The sequence below is a fragment of the Caretta caretta genome, chromosome 1 (assembly GCF_965140235.1).
Source record: "Caretta caretta isolate rCarCar2 chromosome 1, rCarCar1.hap1, whole genome shotgun sequence".
Lineage (NCBI taxonomy): Eukaryota > Metazoa > Chordata > Testudines > Cheloniidae > Caretta > Caretta caretta.
The window spans coordinates 213,786,041-213,811,797 of NC_134206.1; the positions used below are offsets into that span (position 1 = coordinate 213,786,041).

General features: G+C 48.3%; 1 long non-coding RNA gene across 1 annotated transcript; it reads right to left on the reverse strand.

The window, feature by feature from the left end:
- Positions 1-3,431: 3,431 nt before the first annotated feature.
- On the reverse strand, positions 3,432-12,168 carry LOC125634370 (uncharacterized). Its single transcript, XR_012665100.1, has 2 exons — positions 11,581-12,168; positions 3,432-6,134 (listed from the first exon to the last, which is right to left on the reverse strand). It is a non-coding gene; the product is annotated as an uncharacterized LOC125634370 (long non-coding RNA).
- Between the last annotated feature and the right edge of the window lie 13,589 nt (positions 12,169-25,757).

Below are 25,757 nucleotides of genomic sequence, written 5' to 3' on the forward strand. Positions count from 1 at the left end.
GCTCTCCTCGCTAGGTTAACAAGCCTGCCTGCCAAGATGCTTTTCCCTCTCTTCATTAGGTGGATCCCATCTCTTCCTAACAATCCTTATTCCTGCAACAACATCCCATGATCGAAGAACCCAAAGCCCTCTCTCAAACATCACCAGCATAACCACACATTTACCTCCACAATTCAATGTCCCTACCGGGGCCTTTTCCTTCAACAGGGGGGATGGGCAAGAACATGACTTGCGCCTCAAACTCCTTTATCTTTCTTCCCAGCACCACATAGTCTGTAGTGACCCACTCAAGGTCATTCTTGGCAGTATCATTGGTGCCCATGTGGAGAAGTAGGAAGGGGCAGCAGTCGGAGGGCTTGATCAGTCTCGGCAGACACTCCGCGACATCCTGAATTCTAGTTCCAGACAAGCAGCACAGTTCTTGAGTCTCCCAAGACTCTGGATGGATGGATGACTGTCCCCCTTAGGAGGGAGTCCCCGACCACCACCATCCATCTCCTCCTCTTGGGAGTGGTGGTCATGGAACCCCCATCCCTAGGGCAATGCATCTCAGGCCTTCCAGTCGACGGGGTCTCCTTCTGATCCCTTCCCTCAGATAACTCTTCCAAATCAATCTCTGCTGTAGTACCTGTGCAGACAGCCTGAAAACAGTTTCTTACCGCTATCTGCATTGGGGATACATGGGTTCTCCCCTTTCTTCTTCTGGATGTCACATGATGCCAATTTTCTTCCCCATTCTGCACTGCCCTCTGATTCTTTAGCATGCTGTGCCTGCAGTACCAAACTCTGACTTCTATCCAGAAAGTCTTCATTTTCTCTGATAAAATGCAGGGTTGATACTTGGGTCTCTAGTCCTTTAACTTTCTCTTCCAATATGGAGTCCAGCTTGCACTTCATACAGACAAAGTCGCTTCTATCCCCTGAGAGAAAGACAAACATGGCACATCCTGTGTAGGTCACAACAGCTGATCCCTCACTATCCAAAATGTCTTCCTTCTAAGAGCCTCTTCAGATGTTCTATTTACTGCTGACAGAAGCCTGAAAGGCAAGAACACAAAAAACCCTCTGAGGGAACTCCCTCTGTTTGCCTGTCCTCCGTTCACAACTGGTTGCTTTTTTATAAGGCTACTGGCTCAAAGCAGTTGGCTCGGCTCAAAGCTTTCCCTCCTATCAACCACTCAAGGCCCACCTGGAACAAAGCACTCCCAATTCACACTTTTCAAACAAACAACCACACAGTCAAACAGTCCCTGCCACTAGCTCCAGACAAACCAATGGTCACAGCAGACAGACACTCAGATATTCACCCCACCACCTCACAACACAGCCCCCCTAATGCAACACTCACTGTAGCTCTTATCGGACAGCTCCCAGGCAAACTCCCCCTGCTTGCCTATCCTCTGTTTGCCATTCACTCGGTTCGCAACTGGCTGCTTTTTTATAAGGCTGCTGGCTCACAGCAGATGGTTGCCCTAGTCCTAGAATAATTGCTACAGGGCCTCCCCAAGAACATCTGAGTCAGGGTCAGGCGACATCAGCCAAGTACGGTCAATGCAGTAGTCAAGCTGACTGAGGAATACACGGAGACAGACCTCCCCTGAATGAAGGGCCAACCATATAAAGACCTAGAGTTGGGGAAGAAGCCGAGGGAACCCTTCCCTGGGAAAGGCCCAGAGAGGAAGAAGGAGGAACTCCAAGGAGCTCCCAATAGAGCCGGTGCGATCGTTTGCTGGCAGTGTGGGTGGCCCAGGTGCCCCTAGAAGTGCAGGGCAGATTTAAATAGAAGCGAGTCACGGTCATAGAGGAGTTACCATACCCCATTGTGTTGGGTATGGACTGGGGCCCTCTCCCCAGAGGGAAAAGGAAAAGTTCCTCAAAGAAGGGGGTGGGGACACCTAGACTGAAAAGCCCCAGGGAGGAAGAGGAGCAGGGTCATTGGGGAAGCAAATACAGAAATCCCATACAACAGAGCCCAGATGGGATAGAAAGAGATGGAGGATGTGTGGGTGAGATGGCCAGCCCTAGCCCCTTAGTGGGAGAAAAGGGGCAACTGAAGCTCCCCACAACACAGCTTGCTGGAGAGGAGATATGGACCCCGCATGGTGGCTTGGGAGAACCAGAGGCCCAGAATGTCCTGCAGAAGGTCAGGATTGACCCTGACCCCTTACTGGATGAAAAAGGGATAAAAGAGAAGGGACGCCCACAGGGGTGTGACTGATGTGAGGACCTGTGGGTGGCGGCAGAGCTATGGGGGGCATCCATCCCCTACATAGGGTATGTTCTGCAGGTTGGGGATGAAGGAACTCCCCCAGAAATGGCATCAGGGATCACCCAAAAGAAGGAGAGAGACTCCCCTGGACGAACCCCGCTGGCAGGGGATATAGAGGATGAGGAAGGATGAACCTGGTGGTTCATAAGCGGGGAGGTTTGCTGGCTAAGAAACTCTGAGCCAGGCTTCTGTCACGTCAGCTCCAATGAAGAAAGGGAGATTGGAGCTGGCTGAGTAAGCATAGGCCTGACTGGCAAATGGGGAACAGCTGCCAGCCTTGTTAGCCAGGGGATACATAAAAGGCTGGCAGGAAAGATGCCAAAGGGGAGAAGGAAAGGGAGGAGAGTGCCTGTCTGTGGCTAGAAAGTGGTGGGAAAGCATACTGTAAATAAAGAGCAGAGGTCTCTGGCTGGTTTGTGGGTGCAGAAGGGGCAGAAGCCAGAGGTGCCCAGCTGCACCCTGTTACAAGTCCCCAATAGGAACTTCAGCAACTTTGCCTGCTCTGCAGAGACCATTTTACCAGGGAAGAAACTAAAATTTACCAAGAAGAATAGGAGCATTTGCCTCTCCTTTTGTAGGGCAGATGTACTAGATGCTGGAAAACAGAGTGTGAGAAAGTGTGTGTGTGTGGGGGGGGGGAAGAATGTTAAATTAAACAGTGAAAACTTGTGAAAGGTGTGTATATTTCCCACACTTTCTGTTTCCCGGTTGTTAGCCGACGGCCAAGGATGTTTGGTGAGGTGCCAGCTATGCCCGTTTATACCATCCGTGACTTTAACCGCTAGGGAGCACTGTCCCTTCGCGGCGGGCAGCCCGGGCTAGGCTGACGGATGCCCCAAGGTCCTAACCACCCGTGACTTTAACTGCTAGAGCTCAGAGCTCCTTCGCAGCGGGCAGTCAATACTGACTGACAGGTGCCCCAATGGCAGCACTAAGAGCCTCTCCACACCCGTGACTTTAACTGCTAGAGCTCAGAGCTCCTTCGCAGCGGGCAGCCAGGATTGACTGACAGGTGCCCCAAGAGTTTGCCCCGTGGAGGCGGCACAACTCAACGCTAGGCTCTTAGTACTCTCACCTAATGGCCAGGCTTTAGAGCCAAAACGGCTGAGGTTCTTTAATTGTGATGGCTGCTTTACAGTAAACCAGAGAAAACAAGTCAGGCTTATGCATAAATGGTTACCAAAATTTATTAAGCTAGATTCTAATCATGTGGTTACAAAATTGCTAGTGCCTACTTATTTAAATGTAGAGATGTTACACACACACAAACAAGTTACAAAACTGAAGCCACAATCCCAAAGAAAGAAAACAAAGTATAGAGCTCTCTTTCAAAATATGTGTACACTAAAGGTAGGAGATCAGGTGTGGGTGCTTCTTACCCTCCTTGCATCTCTCGATTCCAGCGGTGCCAAGCCAGGATTGGTCACTCAATTCCGCGGAAAGACGAATAAGGGACAAGGCGTAGGGACCCTCTTAGCTGCAGAAGCCTTGGGAGGCTGTCACTTATCTGACCAGCAGATAGATAGTGAAAAGCACTCAAAAATCATGGTGCTGTAGGTCCCCTACTTATACCTCTGTACTCCTTTATTCTCTTTCTCCTTTCTTATGCCAAATTGAGGCTGGTCTGTCGGGGTGACGCCAGCTTTTGCAAGAGTAGTTTACACTTGCAAGGGAGAGAAACAATAAGTTTCGACTACTGGACATTTCTTTTATCAGGGTAAATATTTTCCCACCTAGGATGTTGGTGTGTGTGCATCACGCTACTTAGTAGGGGCTAAGAGCCATGTCTGTCACAGGGCCTCTGCCTGCTGTGAGCTTAATCGTCGTATCTGTTCCCAGAGGCACATTGTAGCAGCACACCTGTGCTTCAAAGGCTGTGCTGGAATATATGTTAAGTGCCCTGTTCCGGCTTCCTCCTGTGTTTCCAGCAATGCTGGTCTGAGGGGGGGGGGGCTGGCTGTCTGGCTACATTCCACCCCCTGATGCACCACACTACATCCCAGATTGCAAGGTGGCGGTGATGCCAGCACCTCTTGCCCTCCTTGGGGAAATCTAGAAATACCCAACAACCAAATTAGAGGATGAGGGTTCGCGGAATTGGTTAGGATCCCTTTTTAGCTCTAGGTATCTGATTTGCGTGGAGGAAAGAGCAGTTTGAATCAAACGCTTCATAATACATAAAGTTACACAAAAAACAATTACAATAATTAAAATGGTTAAAACAGTATTTACAACCGAATGTAAAAACGGGGAGAGGGAAAATCCCAAGTGTTGAGCTAACCATTGCATCCATGAGGTTTGTCCATTCTCAGCCACTGCATGTAAAATTTTAACTGCACCTTTAATAGCAACCACATCTTGCTCTATTTGCCCTGAATGATTTACATAAAAACAACAAGATTGGTTGATGACAGCACACACTCCTCCTTGCTGGACTAGGGTAGCGTCCAGTGCTATTCTGTTCTGCAGAGCATATCGGGCCACAGACTGAAGTTGTTCATTTAAAAGCCCTAATGCATCAGCAGTATGATTCAGAGCAATTTCCAATTGTCCAGAAACGTTTGCTATTGCCATCTCGAGCTCAGTTATACCTAACCAAGGTATAAGTGCACGTGTAAATCGGTGAAAACCAGAGGGCCGTTCAATCAGGGGGTTATAGGTGAACTTTCGTTTGGACCGATGTATAAAACTTCCCAGATTTGTTATTCTGGGGGCATTAACATGAGGGTGTACCGTTAGTCCCTCGGGTACTGCATGTCCCAGTGAACACCTTCCAGTCCAACCTACAGGTAGATATTTATATGCCTTGTCCCCACAAATAAAGAACAAGCCAGGTTCTTTACTAAGAATAGGTGAATAAGGTCCTCTGTGCCACCTGCCCCCCTCAGGTTTAGGTATGGGTTGGTGATATGGAACACAATATCCCATCTTAATGTTAGTACAGAGCAAAACTATTAACAAATCTTCTAAAATTTGATCTGAGCGAAAAAGTCCATTTTCATTACACTGATCTAATAAGGAGTTAATAGATTTGATTAGCAATGGGTTATAAATGTGTCCGGAACTGGGAATAAAGAACAGTGATTGGTCATACCAATCTCTGCTTTCAGGGTATCTACTCATATTCAGGGGAACAATTGTGGCATTATGTATGCTAAAAAGGGGTCTATGTTCAAGTGTGCCATTGATGGGACCTTTCCAACATTTTAAAGTCCTTTTGTCGCTCATGGGTGGGTAGGTAGTCCAACCCCCACTTTTCTGATCAAATACAATTGTATGGGCACATTGCTGCTTATCTAGACTACCCATTTGTATGTCACCCTGAGTTTCAAAACAAATAGGGTATACTTCTTTAGATGATCCCGTTACATATTCCACAGGCTGTCCCCAAACAGTGCGATGCCATTGTCCCACCTCCCCCGAGTCATTGTGAGGGTTGTTGGTGTACCATGCTGGTCCCCACTGAAAGATGTCGCTTTTGTTCCACCAATCATTTAGGCTGAGTGGTACAAATTCAAGTCCCAGTCCATTGGTTGAATCTAGCAAGGTGCACATCCAGCAATTTGTAGCACCAGCAGCTGAGGCGATGGTTTGGATTGCTCCCCGAAGAGGATGTTCTGGTATTGCCAAGGTGACTGGAGCCAACAGAAGGATCATGAGGGCTTGCAGGAACATATCTCTGGTGGGTCGTGTTCTAGCTAAAAAACTTATTTTAAAACCAAAAGCAAAAATTACACCTGCTATTATAAGTAATGGCAAATATATCAACAGTCCATAGTAGTCTCTAGTGATCAAACAGGTCTGCTGCATGGTCCATTTTGCTGACAGGTTAGCTGGCAGGTTGCTCGGAACCATGGGACCATTCCTGCAATAAATCACATGGTCAGCCGGTCTTGGATGCGATCCAAGCCTCTGTAATGGTTATTAGCCTTTTATCAGCATTTAAGGCACTCCATACACCTTTCTCTTTATAGGCGTGCAAAACGCAGGTAAAGGTACCCAGGGCTGGGTGTTTAATCACAATAGTGTCTCCGGGAGCATACTTGGAACTGTGCAGTGGTGTTCTGGCAGGGGAGATAGCTTTCCCTGTAGGGAAGAATCCCCTGCTGATTGGACTTCCTGTAGGAGTCTGTCTGTTGTTTAATCTCTGCACCACTTCGTCCAGTCTGTCTCCCCATGTGCCATCAGTAGGCTTCAAGTGATTCTTTAGCAACCCATTCCAGCGCTCGACCATGCCATTAGATTGAGGTCGATATGGAAGGTGGAAGGTCCATTGGACTCCATGGTTAAGGGTCCATTCCCTTACAAGTTTATTCTTAAAATGCGAACCATTATCTGATTGGATTTCTTGAGGCATTGGGACAATTGCTGTTAAGCGGTTTAGTCCCATAGCTGTGGACAACCCTGTTGCCAGTCGGGTTGGATATGCAAAACCAATCCCTGAAACAATTTCTACCCCAGTCAAGATGTATTTCCACGTCTGCCTTGTAGTGGGCAGTGGTCCGACATAGTCGACCTGCCAGGTTGCCCATAGTGTTTTTCCATCTCTTAGCCTGGCAAACCTTTGTCCTTCTGCTATATGTTTTCTAGTCTCAGCACAAATAGTGCAGGCTTGCACCAGGTCTCTAGCCTGTCTGTGGGTGATAGGCCACCCCCTGATATGTGCTTGCCGCACTAACTCATCACTTCCTGTGTGTCCTAAATTATCATGTAACCATGAATATAAGCGTTCCCATTCTACTTGTGTGGTAAAGAGCTGGGCAGCTGCATCGGCTAAATTGTTTAACTGTGCAGCTGGGGTATTATTCCTCTGATGAACTGAGACATGTCCTATAGACAGGGGTTGTTGCAGGGCATGCTGATATAACCACTTCCAGTATTCCAGTCCCCAGACTGGTTTACCTCCTATTTCCCAGTGGTTATTTTTCCAGTTAGTGATCCACTGAGTGGCACCTGCCCACACCGCATAGGAGTCCGTATATACTGCGGTGGCTCCTGCTTCACAGGCCAGTTTAATTGCAGCTAATTCTGCAAGTTGTGCTGACCCATCAATTTCAGCAGTTAGGGGTGCTGCAGAGGGGTCTGCAGGCACTGCTGCAGCTTTTCCCTTCCATTTTCCTTTAACCAGCCTGGCACTGCCATCAGTGAACCATACTCCCTCAGGCTTAGAAGGATCAAATGGGGCAGCATCCTTAATGGGAGACTGCTGTGGAGGTAGGCGGTATTCATCAGGCATTCCTACTTTCCATAGGGATTCCTGAATCATAGTGGGGTTTTGTGCAGTGTCTGCACTACCTACCCTGTGGTGTATGTAAAGTGCCCATCTTTGGATAGTCATCTTTTGTGCTACACCAGGTGGTAACTCTTTCCCTTCCAATATAGGTTTAATGATTGGAAGAGGAGTGTGAATTGTGATGTCCTTATCCTGAGTTAATTCCTCAGTTTCTCTCAAGGCTGTGTAAGCTGCCAGAAGCACCTTCTCATAAGGCGTGTAGTTAGCCTGTGACCCTTGCCATGACTTGGAACCAAACTCAATTGGTCGTCTGGGAGCAGTGTCACTTTCTTGCCAGAGAGCATAAGACATTCCAGTGGCTCCCACAGTTAGGTACAAATGGAATGGGGCTTCAGGATGTATGGGACCCAGAGCCTGATAGGTGTGTATCTCCCCTATCAGTTGCCTGAGGGCTTCCTCATGGGCAGGAGCCCATTCCCAGGCAGCACTTTTCTTTAACAAATTGTACAATGGTCTGGCTATAATGGCAAAGCCAGGTACATGTTTTCTCCAAAACCCCAGGGTTCCCAAAATCTGTCTCAATTGATCTTTACTTTCAGGGGAGGGTGCCTGATTTAGCTCTTGCACAGTGTCATTAGGCACAGACCTCCTACCTCCCATCCATACAGTACCTAAGAATTTTATCTCTTGGGAGGGACCTTGGCATTTCTCAGCTGGTAACTCTAAATTAAGGGCTTCTAGTGCTCCTTTGATTTGATTCATAGCCTCTTGTACCTCTTCTGGGGTTTTCCCACCTATTAAGATGTCATCAATGTATTGCACAGTTTGTACATTGGGTGGCAGGATAAGGTCATCTAGGACCTTTGCCAGTGCCCCATGGCAAATAGTGGGTGAGTGTTTAAACCCTTGTGGCATTCGGGTAAAAGTGTATTGTACACCTTTCCAAGTAAAAGCAAATCTTTCCTGGTCAGCTGGTTGCAAAGGGACCATGAAGAACATGTCCTTTACATCTAATACTGCTAGCCAGGGTTTATCCCAGGTTTGTATGGTGTTTACAATATCTGTTATGCTAGGGACTGCTGCAGTTAATGGTCCAGTGTTACTGTTTAGCTTCCTATAGTCTATAGTGAGTCTCCATTTGCCATTTGGTTTCTTGATGGGCCACACAGGAGAATTAAAGCGAGAGTGGGTACGAATTAAAATTCCTCGCTGTTCCAAATCTTTGATCAGGTCAGTAACAGGGCTTATGGCCTCAGCTGGGACATTATACTGCTTTATGTTTGTTACTGTTGAGAGCGGGAGAGCAGGCGCGCTGCTAAGTAAATTTACAGAATAGTGGGGAGGGCTTTCCTCTTCCAGGTGGGTGGCATGAGGAACAGAACTGACTCCAAAAGCCCATCTTTCCCCATTAATCCTTCCCTTCTTTCCTCTTAAAACATCCATGCCCAGTATGTTGGCATTGCCCAAAATCACCTCATATTTTCGGGGCTGATGGTGGGGTTGCAATGGGATATCCAGTTTTATCTTAACTAATGGGTAAGTTATGGTACTGCCATTTACTCCTGTAACAAGTATCTGCTTTCGGCCAGTAGGTGGCGAGCCCTGAAAACTTTCTCGCTTAATCATGGACATTTGAGCCCCTGTGTCCATTAAGAAAGGAATAATGTGTTTGTCATTTACAGTTACATGTATCCGGGGGTCTTTTGCTGTTGTTTTCTCCTCTTTGGATTTAAGCTGGTTTATTAGGAGAGGAGATTGACCCCCGCAAGCTAGTTTCCCTGCTCTGGTAACTCTTGCAGTTGCTGCAGCAATGGAGTATACAGGGTGTCTGCAGGTGGGGAAAGAGGAGAGAGCTGCAGAGGTGCACTGGGAGTAGCATTAGTTGTCTCCCAGTCAGCTCTTTTAAAGGTGGTGAATAATTTTAGCCGCTCTGTGGGCAGTCCATTTATCACATCTCTGGGATAACCTAAAGCCAGACATTGTCTCCACAACTTGGCTCTAAGCTCCTTTTCCTCCTGGGTTGGCTCTCGCTTGTTTTTATGTCCTTTAGATGGTGCCCCCTTGTTTCCCTGAAGGGAACGCATCTTAGCTTTGCCTGTCAGTGCTCTGATGTCTCCGAATTCTCTAAAGTATGACACCAGAAGGTTTAGCAGTGCCCGAAAGGTACTGTTATGTGCTGCAGCTTCTGATCTAAGGGACAGTGCCATAGCCCTGTGGTTACTCGGAACTCCCTTAAGCAGGGGTCTGAGATCATCTACATCTACCTGACCCTCCCATGGGCTTTCATAGGCTAACTCTTGAGGGTTTTGGCCAAGCATGCTAATGACAGCCACAGTTAATAGAGCTGTTTTTACCTCATCTATGTTGGTCCAGTGCATTACTGTGGGTTCATCTCGGTCTGCTGGGTAAATTCCTCTTGCCCATTGACAAGCCAGAGACCAAAGTGTTTTAGGGGTGTTCCCATCTGAGTGTTCCAGGAATATTCCTGCACCTAAGTTAAGGCGCTCAGTTTCTTGGGCTGTCAGGCGTATATATCCACCCCCAGTGTCCCAGAGGCGGACCAGCCACTCTATTATACCTTCCTCAGGCTTTTTAGCAAAATCTCCCTGGATTGTTTTTAACTCCATGGGAGTATATTGGCGGGTGGTAATTTTGGTAAAGTGTGTTGGAGCTTTACTCCCTTTTCCCTTTTTACCTCCCTTCTTTGTTTTTGAAGAGGTGGATGGATAATTGTCATCCCCTTCTTCATCCAGCTCTGCCCCACTCAAATTTTCCTCATGTTCTTCTGATTTGTGATGTGTGATAGCTGGTCTTAATTTTACAGAGGGACCTTCCTCCTCAGAGGAGGGGGACTCATCTGCTGAATCCCAAATGTCTCCATCCCATTCCTCAGGGTCTAGCCAGAGAGCAGTCTCAACTTTAGCCCGGTTGATACTGCGTGTTTTAGTCTCCAGCTTTTCCCTTCGTTCTATCCCTTCTTTCTCAATTAAGGGAAGTAATCTTTTCTGAAGATGTTCCATATCCCTATTCAGTGTTCTTACTCTGGTATCTAAATTCTGGCATTCCTTGCGCAGTGTGTCCCTTTCCTGTTGTAGCCTATTAAATTCTATTGCCAGACTATGATAATCCTTACAGGCAGCTTGCCAAATGTTAGTAAGCAGCCAAGCACCTTTTCCTTTCCCTTTCTTCATCTTGCAGGCAGTTCTCCAGTTACAGAAATGCTGCCAGATCTCTGCTGGTTTTCCCCAATATTTCTCCAGCAGGTCTTTGCTCCACAGAGGATTTCCCCATCCCTCTTGGGCCAAACTTTTCTCTAGCTCAGGGAATTCTGTGGTGTTTATCATGACTGGTTTCATTGTGTTACTGTAGTGCAGCCTATATCACAATCCTGTTCGTGACGCCAATTTCTGTTAGCCGACGGCCAAGGATGTTTGGTGAGGTGCCAGCTATGCCCGTTTATACCATCCGTGACTTTAACCGCTAGGGAGCACTGTCCCTTCGCGGCGGGCAGCCCGGGCTAGGCTGACGGATGCCCCAAGGTCCTAACCACCCGTGACTTTAACTGCTAGAGCTCAGAGCTCCTTCGCAGCGGGCAGTCAATACTGACTGACAGGTGCCCCAATGGCAGCACTAAGAGCCTCTCCACACCCGTGACTTTAACTGCTAGAGCTCAGAGCTCCTTCGCAGCGGGCAGCCAGGATTGACTGACAGGTGCCCCAAGAGTTTGCCCCGTGGAGGCGGCACAACTCAACGCTAGGCTCTTAGTACTCTCACCTAATGGCCAGGCTTTAGAGCCAAAACGGCTGAGGTTCTTTAATTGTGATGGCTGCTTTACAGTAAACCAGAGAAAACAAGTCAGGCTTATGCATAAATGGTTACCAAAATTTATTAAGCTAGATTCTAATCATGTGGTTACAAAATTGCTAGTGCCTACTTATTTAAATGTAGAGATGTTACACACACACAAACAAGTTACAAAACTGAAGCCACAATCCCAAAGAAAGAAAACAAAGTATAGAGCTCTCTTTCAAAATATGTGTACACTAAAGATAGGAGATCAGGTGTGGGTGCTTCTTACCCTCCTTGCATCTCTCGATTCCAGCGGTGCCAAGCCAGGATCGGTCACTCAATTCCGCGGAAAGACGAATAAGGGACAAGGCGTAGGGACCCTCTTAGCTGCAGAAGCCTTGGGAGGCTGTCACTTATCTGACCAGCAGATAGATAGTGAAAAGCACTCAAAAATCATGGTGCTGTAGGTCCCCTACTTATACCTCTGTACTCCTTTATTCTCTTTCTCCTTTCTTATGCCAAATTGAGGCTGGTCTGTCGGGGTGACGCCAGCTTTTGCAAGAGTAGTTTACACTTGCAAGGGAGAGAAACAATAAGTTTCGACTACTGGACATTTCTTTTATCAGGGTAAATATTTTCCCACCTAGGATGTTGGTGTGTGTGCATCACGCTACTTAGTAGGGGCTAAGAGCCATGTCTGTCACAGGGCCTCTGCCTGCTGTGAGCTTAATCGTCGTATCTGTTCCCAGAGGCACATTGTAGCAGCACACCTGTGCTTCAAAGGCTGTGCTGGAATATATGTTAAGTGCCCTGTTCCTGCTTCCTCCTGTGTTTCCAGCAATGCTGGTCTGAGGGGGGGGGGGGGGCTGGCTGTCTGGCTACAGGGGGGAAGAATGTTAAATTAAACAGTGAAAACTTGTGAAAGGTGTGTATATTTCCCACACTTTCTGTTTCCCGGTTGGCCAAATTTGGAAAACATCAGCAATGTATGAGAAAGTGGGGGAGGAAACCTACTGCTTTGTTACTGTTTTCCAGTTTTTGTCAGTTGGAAACCAGTAAAGCGACGTGAAGAGTGAGTTCTTCCATTTTTTTCATATCTTTCACTCCTTTTTCCACTGGAAAAAATGGGGAAAGTAAAAAACAACAAGCAAAGGGGTGAAGGGGAAGCCCTGAACATTCAAAAATCAAACTGGAAAACCAAGATTTTTAGCTTTCCAAAAGTTGCAAGGAAACACACCGTATTTATTTTGGTTCATTTTCACAAATCAATACAGTTAATCTCATTTGAAATTGAGATTTTTTTTCCATTTTGACATTTGAAAATGAAACTTTTCTAAATGTTTTGTTCTACAAAAATCTAAACATTTTGTCTTGTCATCCTGCTTTGTTGAAATATGTGAATTTTCCATAGGACAGGAATTCTGTTTTCACAGTAGCTCTGCTTGCCTGGAACACCACCATGATGCAATGGCCCAGATCTCAGCTATTTCTTGTGCGGGAAACTTCCACTTCACTTCCTGCCTGACAAAGCACACTGGAAAAAGAGCTTGGGTAACAGCTCTCATGCTCCCCCTCTGCTTCTCTGCCGTAGCTGGCATAGTGGAGCAGAGACTCACTTCACAGCTCTGTCATGCTCAGGAATCCTGTGCTCAGCCACTGGCACACCACTTCACTCCCCTGTAAAACATCTGCCTTATTTCCTGCAGAAGATGTGAAGTGTGCTGTGAATGGGGCACGGGAGAGCAGGAAGTGAAAGGATGGTCTCATGGCTAAGGCAGCTTCAGCGTTACTCTGGGAACCTGGGTTCTATTGTTTCCTCTGTCACAAACATCCTATGTCATGCTGGGCAAGTCACTTACCCAGCATGGTCAGAGATGGCTGCTAATGGTGTGTTCCTCATTTCTGGGTGCCTAACTTGAGATCTCTGCGGCCTGATTTTCAGAAATATCAAGTGCTCCCAACTGCAAATCGTTGAGAAGTCTACTGAGGGGTGTCTGTAGATGAGGACTCTACTAAGGCTCGCCCATCCATGTATAGGTGCTACATGGTGGGAGGCCCCCTTCCCACAAGCCTTTAGAAATTCTTTGGCAATTCTCCAACCCCTCTGCATTTTAAAATAAAACACACACACTTCAGTAGGGTTCTCATCAGCTACAAACAAGCCTCAGTATGTTTCTCAGTCCCCAATAAGCTTAAGTCTGTTCACAGGGGGCAGACAAATGGGCATAGGCCTGGTGTGGGGGAAGCACAGAAGGTAAGATGTGTCTAACAAGATTACTAATGCTTGTGGGGGGGAGAGGGGCAGCCATGCTCACATGCAGCAGTGGCTTTAGCCATTTTTCCAGACAGGGTGGAAAATAGGGTTGCCAACTTTCTAACCACACAAAACTGAACACCCTAGCCCTGTCCCTTCTCCAAGATCCTGCCCCCCAAAATTCCCCCTCCCTTGGTGGCTCACTCTTCCCAACCCTCACTCACATTCACTAGGCTGGGGATGGAGGTGTGGGAGGGGGTGAGGGCTCTGAGGTGGGGCCAGAAATGAGGGGTTCAGGGTGTGGGCGGGGGCTCGGGGCAGGGAGTTGCGGTGCAGGAAGGGGGTGAGGTCTCTGGCTGGAGGTGCAGGGTCTGGAGTGGGGCTCCAGGCTGAGGGGGTGGGGCAATTGGATTCAGATGTGAGAGGGGGCTGCAGGTTGAGGCAAGGGGTTGCGGTGTGTGGGGGTTCTGGGGTTTGGGGCCAGGGATGAGGGATTTGGGGTGCAGGAGGGAGCTCTGGGATTACCTCGGGTGGCTCCCAGTCAGTGGCACAGCAGGGCTAAGGCATGCTCCCTGCCTGTTCCGGCTCCATGCTGCGCCCCAGAAGCCGCCAGCAGGTCCAGCTCCTAGGTGGCGGAGCAGGGGGGCTCTGTGCGCTGCTGTCGCCCATAGGCACCGCCCCCCAGCTCCAATTGGCTGTGGTTCCTGGCCAATGGGACTGCAGAGCCAGTGCTCAGGGTCGGGGCAGCACATGGAGCCCTGTGTCCCCCCGCCACCTGGAAGCCAGACCTGCTGGCTGCTTCCGGGATGCAGCACAGTGCCAACAGGTAGGGACTAGCCTGCCTTAGCCCCGCAGCACTGCTGACCAGACTTTTAATGGCCTGGTTGGCGGTGCTGACCGGAGCTGCCAGAGTCCCTTTTTGACCGGGCGTTCCAGTTGAAAACCAGACACCTGGCAACCCTACTGGAAAATGTTTTGAGCGCCACTTCCTTGTCCCAAGTGGCTGAGCCAAAACAAACAAATCACAAGTGCAGAACAATAGTGATTCAGGTCCCTAATATCTTCACCAGGCAGGCGCCATCTTGTGATGTTAGAAGATGAGTGTGTTGGGATGGGTTGGGGAGAGCATGGTGTATGGAAGACGCCAGCAGAGCAGGGGGGGATGTTCCCCAACCCCAGAATCTACTGTAAGAAACCTGGGGAAGGAACAAGCCCGCTCACTGGATGCCTCCTTCTGCTTCCTGGCCCTAGCAGTGAGTGAAAGTTAGCTCATTAGAGCCAATCTCCCATCCTGAAGCTCCTGTTTAAAATATTGGTGATTTTTGCACTCAGTCACTAGTCAGTTAACCTTCAGCCCTGGGCACTACATCATAACTTAGTGAATCCAGGAAATGATGTTTTGTCACCCTCCTCCTTGTCATTATTTTATCCAAAATGGTGAAACAAAGCTATGAAATATTAAATGAATTTTAAACTCTGGAGAACCTCTCTGTACTTTAAGGCATTATAGATTGGGACACCCATCCCCCCAACTTATTTACTTTAAATTAGACAGTGAAAATGGACTTTGACCACAGATCTCAACTGCCAATACTGAGGCCTACATTCCTTTAACAGGAGATGTTTGGAGGGGGCCAAAATCAGTTCTATACAAGAATCTCAGTCCCATCCATAACTGTGCGATGGCTGCCACTGCACCGTACTTTTGATCTATTGGTTCATTTCTTTGTGTGAAAATCTAAACAAACCAACCAACCAAATCAGGACAATGTACTAGACTTTTCTCATTGTAAACAGAGGGTCTCTCTCTCCTTCTGTTCTTTTTAGATGTAGTCCCTCCCCTGATGTGTGGCTTAAGCTTCCTCCCTTGTATCCCTGGCGCTTGCTGTTACCTTTGCTTCTCCCTTCTCCTCACATGGGTTGAGTCCTGGGTTCTCTTTCTTAGCACCTGATGCCTCCACCTAAAGTGACTGCTCACTGTGCCTGATACACAGGGCTGCTATCCCCTGAGAAATCAGTGATACTACTACTAGCTGGCAAGCTGTGTGAAGCCCAGTACACAGGGGACAATAAGATAAACACAAGCACAGGAATGACATAAAAACAACAGGTTTCAGAGTAGCAGCCGTGTTAGTCTGTATTCTCAAAAAGAAAAGAAGTACTAGTGGCACCTTAGAGACTAAGGAATTTATTTGAGCATGAGCTTTCATGAGCATCCAATGAAGTGAGCTGTAGCTCACGAAAGCTTATGCTCAAATAAATTGGTTAGTCTCTAAGGTGCCACTAGTACTCCTTTTCTTTTTTATAAAAACAACAGTATAACAGAGGGGAACTTTATTGGGAACAAAAAACAACAGGATCTGGGGAAAGAAGGAATTAAGGTTAATACTTAACTAACATTTATAAATAAGCCAGTTCCCCAGCTCCTATCTCTCAGTAGCCCCTCCAAATCCCAGCTCCCTGCCTGGCACCTTCCCAAGGCAGATGACAGCTCAGATTGAGTGTGATGAGAAGCAGTGTTGCAGCACTTTGGCTAGCTTAAGCAAACTCCTTTACCCCTAGGTGTGGCAGGATCCTCACCTGACCCCAGCCAGGCTTGCTGATTCCCTGGCTTGGAATGCTCCTGGGGTCTTGATCACAAGGGCAGAAAGAGAAAACATGGCTAAGGTTCTGTTGTGGACAAACACCCCCTAATCTTTCCATAGGTGGACTGAGCAAGGAGAGGTGAGGAGAAGTGGTTGAGATCTCATGATTCCTCCACAGAGCAGTGAAATAACTGGTAACACATTAATTGTACCCACACTGGAGTTTGGTCTGCAGGAGCCCAGCAGACAATCATAGAATTATAGAAAAGTAGGTCTGGAAGGGACATGGAGAAGTCATCAAGTCCAGCCCCAGGCTGGAGGCAAGATCAAGTAAATCTAGACCATTTCTGACAGGGTTGGGTGTGCAGAGGGAGCAGGGGATGACACTGACAGGACAGGTGCTATTACCAGGCAGCATATCCCATTGAGAACCACATCATTGCTGGAGCATTTCAAAAAGGCAGCTGTGGAGGTCATGTGCCCCAGTAGAACAGCTGAGGCAGTTCTTTACTCATCAGTTTTTACTCTTATCCTGTGCTTTGCAGATGAAATCCAGCCACATAACTGTAATCTTGAAGAAGTCTTTGCAATGCTTCTTGGCACTTTTTTTGTTGCTAGGTGGAACCCAGCTGCAAAACCTCACATTAAACTCTGTGTCCTAGGAAGGCTGCTCTGTATCAGATGAGCCCCAGGATGGCAAAATCATGCTGTTTAGCAGGATGGAAGAGGATCTAGTGACAAAGAATTAAAAAACCCTTTCAAAATATAAAGGCTATCTGGATCATTCCTTAAAAGATTTTAAAATCTTTGTTAAACTGCTTACTACAAGGGTGGATGGATTTCACTCTTGGATGAAAGAGAATGGAACACTGAGTGTCTGATAACTTGGAGCTGACTCTGGCAAAACAAAGCCAAGTGTGGCACTCACAAGCCTAATCAGAGACTGTGCTGTACAAGTTAGGCACTGATCTGCATTTCCAGTGGCAGTGCGTACAAAACCTCTGATCATTCCTAGCTATGAGTTGTGCAGATTTCTGGGGTGTAGGGAAATGCAGGGCATTTGAAACCCTGTCGTGCCAACGCTGGGATTAAGGAGGATTTAATCTTAATTTAAGGAGTAAATCCTTTCACAATTGTTTCTGTGAAGTCTCTGACAGAGGAACTGATCTAGGTGATGGATCATAGAAGATTAGGGTTGGAAGAGACCTCAGGAGGTCATCTAGTCCAACCCCCTGCGCAAAGCAGGATCAATCCCCAACTAAATCATCCCCGCCAAGGCTTTATCAAGCTGGGCCTTAAAAACCTCCAAGGATGGAGGTTCCACCACCGCCCTAGGTAACTCATTCCAGTGCTTCACCACCCTCCTAGTGAAATAGTGTTTCCTAATATCCAACCTAGACCTCCCCCATTGCAACTTGAGACCATTGCTTCTTGTTCTGTCATCTACCACCACTGAGAACAGCCTAGCTCCATCCTCTTTGGAACCCTGTTTCAGGTAGTTGGAAGCAGCTATCAAATCCCCCCTCATTCTTCTCTTCTGTAGATGATCTAGCCAGCTTTCTATCCAATTTACAGTCCATTCATCCAATCCATACTTTAACTTGCTGGCAAGAATCCTGGTGAACCCAGGCTGGCTGCCCTCAAACACACTTGGAGGGTTCTCATAATGAGAAACCATCTGCTACTTTGGAGACATGGTTGATGGGCTCCAGACTAGTTTGCTGAATCTATGGGAAGCAGTGCCATGTCAGTAGGGGACAAATACCCCATCTCCTCAGGCTTGGTTTGGACCACTATCACTCTGTTTTAATGAGCTGGAGGGCATCATGGGGGTACAGCCACTCTGCTCCTGCAGCAATGTTCCCTGGGTCCATGGGATGGCAACTAACAACTTGCCCCCAGGGACAGGTTTCCTTTGGAACAGTTTGCCCTTTGCAGGGGGAAAGGTCTGTTGGTTTGCTCAGCAGAGCTGCTCTCGTACATTTTTCAGCCTTTCCTAAGCTAGCTCTATGGTTCCTGCCCAGACCAGGATGTTGTCCAAGTGCACTTGACGGTCAGCAGGTGGCAGATTCCCCAAGGCTGCTCTATTAACTGCTCAAATGTAGCTGGTGCCATCTTATGAATCTTCCATTCAGCTTCCTCTCTTTGGGCCACAGGCAGGTGATGTGGGACTTGTGGGCTAACCCCTGCCTCCTGTTTCCCACAGACCAGGGGTTCTGAAACTGGGGGTCATGACCCCTCAGGGGGCTGCAAGGATATTATATGGGGGGTTGCGAACCGTCAGCCTCCACCCCCAAACCCTGCTTTGCCTCCAGCATTTAGAATAGTGTTAAATATGAAAAAAGTGTTTTTAATTTATAAGGGGGGGGTCGCACTCATAGGTTTTCTGTGTGAAAGGGATCACCAATACAAAAGTTTGAGAACCACTGCCATAGACGTTGCTATAAATCTACTCTCCTGATCCCTCTGGTGGGGGCGGGGGAGAGGTCCAGGGATGTAATAATAATAATAATACACTGACCTGGTCCAGGCTGCCTGCTCCCTGGGGGAAAAATGACCATTTCAGGCTAATAGGACTCAGGGCCCCTTGCTGGGGCTGCCCATCAATACAATCAGGTTTCAGAGTAGAGGCTGAACAGGTCTTCCTAGCCCTGTCCGGGGCTCAAACCCCCTAGAGTAGCATCTCACAGGGAACTGCATGGAAACCCCCTCCAGAACCCTGGCAGCCCCAGTTCCTCCCTTAGCTGGACAGCTCCATGGTGCAGGCATTATGTGCGGGATCATCTACTTTGGACCCCACCACGGAGCTGCTGAACGAAGCTGGGCTTCTGAGTTTCTGTGACTGTGAGGGTGGCCGAGTTCACAATGGAGAGCTGCTGGAGTGACCCATGCCACTGATCCAGCATGGAGACCCCTGGCCCTGCAGTGGGGACTAGGAGTGGAGGGAGGAGGCCAGGGCTGATGGGGACTCAAGCAGATGATAGTCCCAAGAAGGGAAATCCCCTCCACACCTCTGTACAATGGGTGAGCTTCCATCTGTGTCCCTGAGAAGGGGGGTGGGGTGGGGATCTGCGATATGCCATTGATTCCCCCCAAGCCCAGCACAGAGGGAACTCTGCTCCTGACCCAGAGACACTGGGCACAAAATCCATTTCTGAATGAGCATTTTAGGTGAATGTGACAACCCCAGGGGGGACAGAAAGTGTGATAGTCTCCCATGATGTGCTCAGTCCCAGGGATACCTCAAAATAAGCCACCCCAGACCCTCAGGAAAATTCTGGATATTCTCCTAATTACCTGTGTTGCTCTGATACTTAACTAAGTCAGTTTGATGCAGTTCACCTGGCTTCTGGGAGAACACCCCCTATAGCCCCACCTGAGCTGCCATAAAACTGCCTTTCAAACTTGGGGCTCCTGCCTACTGACATATCTCCTCCAACATGTCTGTCAGAACCCCAGGGGCCTCTATTCCTCAGTGGGAACCCACTTTCCCTCCCCTGTCTGCTCCTAAATGGACTAAACCCACCTGAGCCACCTGGCCCTCAGTCCCCACAATTAGAGAGATTTCTATGGATCTCATTAGCTACTAAAGTGCTGGGATAGCGGGTCAGAGTGGCCATACCCACAGGATGCCCACAAACTCATTAAACCAGTGTATTGAAGATTTGTAGCTCACACAGTGTTTTACTAGAAGTAACACTGAATGGGGGAAATGAGTGGAGGAAGAGAAACCACTTTCTTCCTGGATTGGGCGCTGCTGGGGGGAGTTCATGTCGGCAAGTTGCCATGCACTGTGGTTTCTGTACCTAAAAATCTACACGTTCAGGAGGTTATTTTCTAGATCACAACTTGAGGGGGAATATTTGGGACTTTATTTTTAAATGCCTGAGGCAATATCTCTGGCTCTGTGTGTTTTATTCCACCTGTGTTGTTTCATAGCTTCCCATGTGTATGAATCAAGATCACTGGACAAACATCCTCAGAGATAGCCAAGGACTAACCTTTGCATTTTATTTACTTCATTTCAAATTTATAAAATGCACCAAATGCCTGGTGATGTCAGCTCTGTGTTCTTGGGGAACTGGGGTGTAGTATCCAGCCTGTCTGACTCATGAAAGACACCCCCCCCACACACACCCCAGTCTCTGCTTAAACCAAAACCCATCAGAGAAAAAAGAACTTGCAGAGAGCAGTGAAGGGCATTCAGAGACACACCTAAACCCCTCCTGACAAGGGTGACAAGATTAAGACATCTCCATTAGCATACAGAATGAAGAACAGAGACAACTCCCCTAGCCTCATTTGCTTAACATCCCTAGCCTCATCAACCTAGGTCCTGCAAGATAGCTTCATTGGGAGGGGACTTGCAGAAGGAAGGGTTAGGGACCAGAAAAGCAGGGAAGCACTGCATCATGGGAATCTCTGCTCCAGATGTTAATGAACCTACGCCTGCACACACCCAGCTTAGCAATTATCAGACCAATTCTAGTGATAAATCCTCGATTGGTATCCAAAATACTGAAGCAGCCTAGTTACATTGTGAGCTCCCTGGAAGAAACCACCACCCATAGCCAAGAGTGATCAGCTCCTATTGTCTAACCTAAAGAAAACCCTTGAGTCATCAGTTTACCTATAAACAAATCTAGTGTTCTCCCTTGAACCATTGTATTTTCTCTACAAAAATCCCTGCTCACCCTCCAGTCAGTGTCCTGATGCTTAGATCCAAACTATGCATCACTTGCACTGGGACTCCATCTCCTGCCTGATGGTGCTGGGGGCTCTGCCTGTCTCCAGGAGGCTTGAACTGGTCAGGGTTCCCAGGTGATGGTGGTAGCTCAGGGTCCTGAGTGGTGAGACCCTTTTTTCCCCCTTCTCTCTCCGTTTTCCTTTCTACTTCAGTTATTAACCTTTAATATATACGTTATGTTGGTTTAGGCTCTCCTTGTGTAGTTATCACTATTATTCAATAAATAACTTATGGTTAAGCTGGTTGCCTCTCTCTCTGCACTTTATTCTTTTGTGTTTTAGCTTCCCCCATTTACTCTGCAGCAGCGCTTTTTACCTAAGCTAAAGATCCCTGTAGTGCCCAAAAATCCTGTGGGGTTTGTTCATCAAGCGGGTTACTACCAGTACAATTGTGATGTGAAAGTGGGATAGGGACATGTAAGGGGATCAGCTTGAGAGTGCTGAATGACCCGGTCCACTCAGACTTGCTCGGCTAGTGTGTGTGTACACATGTGTTCATCTAGTCCTAAGGCTGGAGGAACCCAGTCCTGGGGAACCTAGGTCCTGCAGGATAGCTCCATTGGGAGGGGACTTGCAGAAGGAAGGAGTAGAGCTCCATATGAACACACAAGTGACATAAGCGGTACATTAATAGAATTACAAAACCACCCCGCCCCAGAAGAGTAACACTAATAAATGAGCATACCCCAAAGTAACGGCCACATCTGGTAACACTGGTCTTAGGGGTAGACCCAGGAATTAGGAGAATATAAGTTATTTAACAAATAATAATGCACTGAGACAGGACAGAATCAGGCCCCTTGTTTATTCATATGTTTACCTGAGATGCTGCTAGTGGGGCCTGTGAAGGTCTGTCTGCTGCAACAAGAGTCTCAGTACATTATTATTTGTTAATAAACAATTTCTATTTTCCTAATTCCTGTATGTGCCCCCAAGACCAGGCAACTGGTGCATTTTAGAAACCTTAAACAAAGTGACTCACTGGCCAGTGTGCAACCTTGTTGATGGGCATGGGATAGCAGGACTTAAAGAAAAAAGCATAGTCCATTGAATAAAAACAGGTAAAGCTCAGATCTTACAGTGTGGAGCTGATTCCCCCTGTTGGTGTTGTAACAGGGTCACGACTCACCACTGCTGGCACCTCCTGTGGGTTGCTCTGGGAATTAGCTCTTGTCCACTGCAGAGCACCCTCTGGGCATGGTGTCTCACCTGCTATCTGCTCTGCTGGTTTGGGACCCATGTTGCACCCCGCTCTGCAGCATCCTCTTCAGGACACTGCCCTCCAGCAGTGCCCAATACTCCAGTCTCACCGCCTTCAGGGTGGGGGGCAGTTAACAGCAGTCCTTCAGTTTGCACCTGCCTCAGTGGCCAACCACAACCCCAAAGCCTAGCCCCTCACTGCAGGGGCAAGTTGCAGTCTGTCTCGGCCACACTCTTCTGTGGCCAGGTGCAGTGCAATGGGGGAACTCAGGTCCACCTGTTACTCTTGGTCCCGACCCAGGGACCCTCTAGCAGCAGTATCTCTCTGTCCTTCTTCTCTCCCCTCTTGTCCAACTAACTTCCCTAGGCCACTTCCCCTTTGGCCCCATGCACCTTCTCAACCCTTTCTAGCAGGGGCCACAGCCTGGCAGGTAACTGGGCCAGAGCTCTCCTCTGCTCCCCCAAGCCTGCCCAGCACTACTCTGTCCAAGGTACTACCTCCTTGCCTCAGGAGCCAGTCATCCTCCTCCCTTGCTAGTCAGGGAGAGACTCCCATCTCTGCTGCTAGGCAGCCTTTATATAGGACCCAGCCTGGCCCTGATTGGCTGCCTCTCCCTTTGCCCTGATTGGCTCTCCACAGGCCTTTGCTGATTGGCTGCTGGTCTGTGCAGCCTCTCTGGCCTGTTCTAGCCCTTTTCCTCATGGAGTGCAGCCTCCCCACTGCAGTGTATGTGAGCTTGAAGTAAAGGTAAAAGGCAATGTAGAAAGAATAATGTTTGTAATTGTGTAAGGGAAAAGGGTGCCAATGCTAGTGTTGAAAATGTGTCAGACCCTGGGTCTTATAAAGTCAGTGTACTCTTTAGAGGGGCAGGGGATCACACACACTGAGGACCAGCTCTAAGAAGTCTTTAAGGGGATTGAAAAGTTGTCAGCAGAATATAAGATATAGTTGACTGAGCCCAATAGACCCATTATACACGCCCTGAGGAATGTAGTCCTTAGGCAGGAATTTAAAGAGGAATTGGACATGATGTGCATGTGTACCTCATAAGAAAATATTCCCAGTCACAGACAGAATGTGGATTGAAATTGCCAAAGCCACAGGTGAGGATGAGACTTTGCAAAGAATCATCCACACTACATGCACAGGGTGGCCTGGGCACTATATACCCAGTCCATACTATCCATTTGAAGGAGAACTTTCTTTACTAGATAGGAATCTGTTCAAGGGCACCAGACTAGTTGTTCCAAAAGCAGGGGTGAAAGTAATTTAAGGGACTTACCGGTATGCAGAGTGGCCGGGGTCCTGAGCAAGGTGAGGGCGCGGTTCAACCAGAAGGCGCGAGGCCTCGGGAGGAAGGGGTGGGGCTGAGGCCAGACTCCCTTGCCCCACCTCCTGCCCCACCCCTTCTCCAAGGCCCCCCCCAATCAGTCCATCCCCCCTCCCTCCTTTGCTCACTCTTCCCCACCCTCACTCACTTTCACCGGGGTGGGGCAGGAGGTTGGGATGAAGGAGGGAGTGAGGGCTCTGGCTGGGGGTGTGGGCTCTGGGGTGGGGCCAGGGATGAGTGGTTTGGGTGCAGGAGGGGGCTCAGGGCTGGGGCAGGGGGTTGCGGTGCAGGAGGGGTGTGGGGTGCAGCCTCCGGGAGAGAGTTTGGGTGTGGGAGGGGGTTCAGGGCTGGTGTAAGGGGTGGTGGTGAAGGAGGGGGTAGCTTGCCCTGATGCTGCACAGGCTGGACCTGCTGTGGGGAAGATCAGAGAATTCAGGCACCAGAGACTGCCAGGTTGCCCCGTTCACCAGTGCTGCTGGTGTAGATATGTGGGTAGAGTTGGCATTGAGGTTTGTTGCATGGATTGGTTCCTGAGTTAGAGTTACAATGGTGTGGTGTGTAGTTGCTGGTGAGAAAATGCACCCCATCACTAGAGGAGCTCTGAGGGCTTCCTCATTGATGGGGCTGGAGGGCTGAGCAGATCATGGCAGGGCTTCAGCTGCAGTGGTGTGCACCAGATGTAGAGTGCCTGCTATGCCAAGCCCAGCCACAAGGGGGTGTGCCAGCCAGTGAGTCACATGTGGACATCTACACACAGCTTCTTCAGGTTGAATTTTACATGTGAATGGACCTTCCTCCAGCCGCTTTTCTATGGGATGGAGGCAGTTGTTTTCTTGGTTAATTTGCTGATGTCTCCACCGGGGGGCCTTGTGTCCTTATAGCCAGTGTAGAGCTGTTCACGGTACAGGAGAGGTGGGATTCAGCACACTGACTACACAACAGAAGCTCTATTCAAGACTGATGCAATCAGACAGGACCCTGGCATTGTCTTTAGCTGCTAGACAGACGAATGCAGCTTGTGCTGCCTATAGTTACCACACAGGGGAGCCCTAAATACTGGCCTTCACTGAGAGTCCTGGAGAGTGTTGCAAACTACACTACAACACCAGGGGTGATCACTAATAACCAACATGGTCAAAAGTCAGAATTTCCATTCTGAAAAAAAATCGTTCTGTTTCTGAACAAAAAGTTGAAATTTCCCATGAAAGGAAAAATCTGAAAAAAGAAGCTGATTTGGAAATGTCTAATGGAAGTTGAGCCTGGGAGCCCAGGGTCTGAGGCTTCTGGCTCATCCATGGTTTCTAGGTCTTCTAGATGGCTGGACCCCCCATAGCAGTCTGGAAGACCCGAAAGCCCTGGCTTGAGCCAAAGCTCCCAGACTCCCAGTTTAGCTGGGGCTAAGGGGAACCTGGAAGGCCTGGGGTCTCTGGCCCCAGGGCAGTCTGCATGACAGGGTCCCCTTGAGCCTTGGATCCTGGGGTTCCTGACTTCCTCATGGTGGGGCTGCCCTGGAGCCACAGACTCTGGAAGTAGCCCGTCTGACAAGCTGGTAGCAAACCAGACAGTGTACCATTGGAAACTGCTTGTGTTTGGTCAGAAATTTATCAAAACAGATATGTTTCCGTAAAACACTTTGTTGCTGACGAATCAGCATTTTCTGACCAAAAAGCCCCCTGCTTCACTGGGAAATCCCAGACCAGCTCTATTCTTAACCCAATCAGTGTGTACTCAGCACAAGCCTGCAAGACTGCAGCCACTGATGGTCACATCTGAAGAAGGAAGCTGTATGACACACTCTTACTACCAATGTATCTGTGGTCCTGCTCCACTCAGGAAGCCCTGACCAGTCTGGGTTCCACAACAGGAGCAGGGCTTGTTCTCTGCGTTTCTGATACTGCTGATCCCAATGGTAACATTCCAGCTCTAGTGGCATGGCTGCAATTGGACCCGCACAGCTCTGTGGGGTTGAATTTTAAAGGTGTTTTTCCTTTCAAATTTTCTAATAGATTTATACAATGAGCAGCATTTGAGTCTCTGCATTTATTTGCCTAATAAGGCAGAATCATTTTTCACGCTGATCTGCTCTGTGCTAAGGAGGGTGGTTACATGATGATCCGAGACTGAAGCGAACATGACATCAGAAGCGGACTCGTCACTCATATATGGTAACAGCTGGAGTTTTAGAATTGTATTGGATGTTTTGGGTACATAAAGTTTTAGATAAACCCTCTGATAATGGCTAAAAAGGTGAATGTTGTTTCTATTGGTTCCTTCTGGCAGCTGATGCTAGTGTCTGAATCTATATATTTCCCTGCAACTGCTTTGTTGTCACTTGTCAGACACAGAGGAG